The sequence below is a fragment of the Budorcas taxicolor genome, chromosome 24 (assembly GCF_023091745.1).
Source record: "Budorcas taxicolor isolate Tak-1 chromosome 24, Takin1.1, whole genome shotgun sequence".
NCBI classification, from domain to species: domain Eukaryota; kingdom Metazoa; phylum Chordata; class Mammalia; order Artiodactyla; family Bovidae; genus Budorcas; species Budorcas taxicolor.
The window spans coordinates 33776324-33780803 of record NC_068933.1 but is presented as its reverse complement, the minus strand read 5'-3'; the positions used below and the strand labels follow the sequence as shown (position 1 = coordinate 33780803).

Here is a 4480-nt window from a genome sequence, read left to right as displayed (position 1 = left end):
CCATGACAAGTCATCGCCCTTGCCAACTTGGCACCCATATGCATCTCCTACAGCCATAATCAATCTCCAAATAAAGGTCGTAACTGCCTAAAGTGATATAACTACCCTGCATACAACCCAAAATGTCCTAATTTCTTTCCAAAAGAGAGAAAATCCTTGAGTGATATTTACTCTTCTGATATTTTATAACTTACATACTATGAAGTAAAATTAAAAATATTTAGGGGGACTGGAGTCTTAACGACATGAGCACATGAAAGAAGGAAGGAGCTGAAGTGATAGATTCCTGCAACCTTTCAAATGATTGAGTAATGATGTCAACAAAGGTCTGTCTAGTCAAGGCTATGGTTTTTCCAGTAGTCATGTATGGATGTGAGAGTTGGACTATAAAGAAAGCTGAGCACAGAAGAACTGATGCTTTTGAACTGTGGTGTTAGAGAAGACTCTTGAGAGTCCCTTGGACTGCAAAGAGATCAAACCAGTCCATCCAAAAGGAGATCAGTCCTGAGTGTTCATTGGAAGGACTGATGTTGAAGCTGAAACTCCAATACTTTGGCCACCTGATACAAAGAGCTGACTCATTGGAAAAGACTCTGATGCTGGGAGGGATTGAGGATAGGAGGAGAAGGGGACGACAGAGAATGAGATGGCTGGATGGCATCACCGACTCAATGGACATGGGTTTGGGTGGACTCCGCAAGTTGGTGTTGGACAGGGAGGCCTGGCGTGCTGCGGTTCATGGGGTTGCAAAGAGTCGGACACGACTGAGCGACTGAACTGAACTGAATGATGAAGATGGATCCAGAATGACTTCTCTACTGAAACATAAGATTCCTACCTTCTATTAACTCAGTTTCTTCTTCAGGAACAGGCAGAACAAGTGAAATACAGACAACTGACAAGAAGAAAACCTCACTTTGGAACTTTTTCCATGACTATTCTTAAGCCCTGCCCTTCTGCTTGTTTTAATTTTGCTGTGAATTTATGAATAGTGAAGACCAAAGAAACAGAAGAAACATTTGGGAGCTTTCTACCAAGATATTTGCCTTGAAAGCTGGTATTCTAGGAAGGGAAAGCATATCAAGTTCCTGTCTGGTTTTCTTTTTAAAAAAAAAAAAAACAAGTTTTCTTATGTCCTTAGATTTTGAAGGATAAGACAAATATAAACTCATACCTGGAAACTATTTTTAGCAGCTGTGTAAGAATAATGAGATTTGTAAATTAAGGGCTTTGTAACGTGGATGTTTTGCTAACTAGAGTTGACTACTCAGAAGATCTTTTATAGCTCTTCAATGTTTTATTTTTTGACCAAACAGAAGTCCATCTGTCTTTCTAAGCTATGACCTTGTTATGAACAGTATTTGCATTCACTGTGCAAATGTCCATGTATTATCAGGTTTAAGCAACATCATAGTGCCATCACTCAACGAAGTTGAATGAAGTGAACATTGATATAGCTCTTTCCCCTTCCCCCCATTTTTGAAATGTAACAAATACTTTTATGTTCCCCTCCCCCTTCCCCTTTCCCCTTCTGCTTTGGGAAACATGTCAGGAACTAGATAGTTTAAGATGAGCAATTGAGGGGACTGAGAGATTGATCCACACAGAGCCTGGCTTCTTTGTGCTTCATCATAAGGCATTCTGTTGGCCAGCCTAATTAAGTACCCTTTTAACAAGAGAACCTCATGGAAATCCAGCTGGCAACTCAAGAGGTTCAGGAAGCAGGACCACAGAGGTTATACTCTGGCATCTTGGCCATGAGGTTGGATGCCTCACCTTGTTGAAAAGAGACACTGGACCTAAATGGTGCAGCATGACTTTGTTCCTGCTTGGCTAAATTTCTCAACACCACAGTCAGCTAAGTCTCCTACAGCGACTTTTGAAAAACACGGAGAGCACCTACCCCGAGGAGATGGTAGATTTGGAGTAAGCCATAGTAGACATAATTCCTCTGATGGCTTTTTCAACAATGGACCTCATCAAACGACAGGAGGTTCTTGGCACCAGCCCTCCCTGTTCCACCATGATTCTATGGATTCTGGTGTCTCTCAGGGGGCATATGCTGAAATCACAGGGAACTGATCTGGTTGGCATGGCTCTTCATGAGATCATGATGGCATAAGCCAGCATAGTGTGGGTGGCACAGAAAGCCATCACCACTGGAATGGCAGCTTCCACTCCCAGAAAGGCTATACCTTTCAGGAAAAGCCACCTACAGATATTAGGGAAGAGGAGAAAGAAGATAAAGTGGAAAAATTGCAATTTAAAGAGGAAGACTTTCCTTCTTTGAATCCAGAAGCTGGCAAACAGAATCAGCCATGCAGACCCACTGGAACACCTTCTGGAGTGTGGGAAAGCCCACCTCATGCCAAGCAGCCCTCCAAAATGCTAGTCATCAAAAAAGTTTCCAAAAAAAGATCTTTCTGCTGCCTTCTCAGCTGTACTCACCTCACCAGGATCTCGCCATGCAAATGGAAGCAAATCATCAACCATGGTGCCAAGTGTCTATAAGAACCTGGTTCCCAAGCCTGTACCACCTCCATCCAAGGCCAGTATGTGGAAAGCTAACAGAATGAAACACAAATCAGGACCCCTTTCCTATAGCCGGGAGTCTGCTTTTAGCAGTCCAATCTCTGTTAGCAAACCAGTAGTATTGGCTGGTGGTGTAGTTTTAAGTTCTCCCAAAGAGAGCCCCACCAGCACCACCCCTCCGATTGAGATCAGCTCCTCTCATCAGACCAAGCTGACCTGCCGAACTACTGACAGGAAGAGCAAGCTCTGGGAGATTCAGAGGATGACGGGAATGGAGACTTCTCAGAGAGCAGAGCCTGTGACAAGTCAGAAGGTTTGGAGGATGTCAGCGCACCTGAACCAAAGGAAAATGGAGAGGAAAGCTGTCATCAGAATGGCCTTGCTCTCCCTATAGAAGAGGAAGGGGAGGTCCTCTCTCTCTCTCTTTGGAAGCAGAGCACAGGTTACTGAATGCAATGGGACGGCAGGAAAATTCTGAAAATAATGAGAACTGCCTTTCCCTCACAGACGATGAGCTCAGAGAGTTCCACAGGAAGACAGAGCAGCTGAGAAGAAATACCTCTGGGAAGAATGGCTTCTTGCAGAGTCGAAGTTCCAGCCTATTCTCCCCTTGGAGAGGCACTTGCAGAGCAGAGTTTGAGGACTCAGATAATGCAGACAAGTAGCTGTGAAACATCTGATGACTATGCCTGGAAGTAGGCGTATAAAATGCTCACAGTCAAGTCTGACCCAGTAAACTCAGCGTGTGTGCTTAGGGGTTATACAGAAGAAATTGTTCTTTTCCTTTCCCTTTTCTTATGTTATTGTTGAATACTTCATGCACAAGGGAAATAACCATATCCTAAAGAGAGAGCAAGCGATTGGCTTGTTTAGCTTGTGTTGTTGCTCTTCCCTGTTATCTGCTTAGTAGAGAGAACTTTGTGTGGTGGGAAGGATTTTTAAAACGCACACATACACAGTATTTATGGGCATTGCACAGGCGGGAGCTGGCAGTGCAGAGAGGAGACGCCAGTCTGCAGCAACAGCTTCTACTACCAGCCCTTGGGGCACTCACCCCTGTGCTCAAGCAATCATTGTCAATGACACAGTGACTATTGAAGTTATAATTGTATTAAATTAATGCTAATAATTTGGATATTTTATTTTATTTCTGGCCGCTCAGGTGATGTTAAGCCCTTAACCAAGCTTATGAGGCTTTTTCCCTTTTTTTTTTTTTCTTTCTGGGTACAGCTGTAAAATATTTGGATATAGGAAGTGTGTTATTCTTGCAGCCTTGATATTCAGGGCGTATTTTAAAATATAAAATTTTGTGAGGTTTCAAAGATTAAAATTTCAAAGATTAAGATTATTTTGATAATGCTATTTACAGATTTAAAAGATGTGGTTATCATAACTATGTTGAGGGAGAAAACTGCTGCATAAAATAACTAACTTGGAATAAATCTTTTGCATTAATAAAATAATTAAAAAATATTTAAATACTTATAAAAGTCAATACATCTTATCTTACATGATAAAGGAATAAGAGATGAAGGAAAACATATTTTTGCTCAATATATGCTTGCTGCTGCTGCTAAGTCGCTTCAGTCGTGTCTGACTCTGTGTGACCCCATGGATGGCAGCCCACCAGGCTCCCCCGTCCCTGGGATTCTCTAGGCAAGAATACTGGAGGAGGTTGCCATTTCCTTCTCCAATGCATGAAAGTGAAGAGTGAAAGTGAAAGTGAAGTCGTGTCCGACTCTTAGCGACCCCATGGACTGCAGCCTACCAGGCTCCTCCATCCATGGGATTTTCCAGGCAAGAGTCCTGGAGTGGGGTGCCATTGCCTTCTCCATAATATATATGCTTGCTGCTGCTGCTGCTGCTGCTAGGTCACTTCAGTCGTGTCCGACTCTGTGCGACCCCATAGATGGCAGCCTACCAGGCTCCCCTGTCCCTGGGATTCTCC

The 4480-nt window shown here is 43.1% G+C and overlaps 1 pseudogene; it reads left to right on the top strand.

The window, feature by feature from the left end:
• Nucleotides 1-1803: 1803 nt before the first annotated feature.
• LOC128068400 (vasculin-like protein 1) lies at nt 1804-3231 on the top strand (annotated as a pseudogene).
• The last annotated feature ends 1249 nt before the right edge of the window (nt 3232-4480 follow it).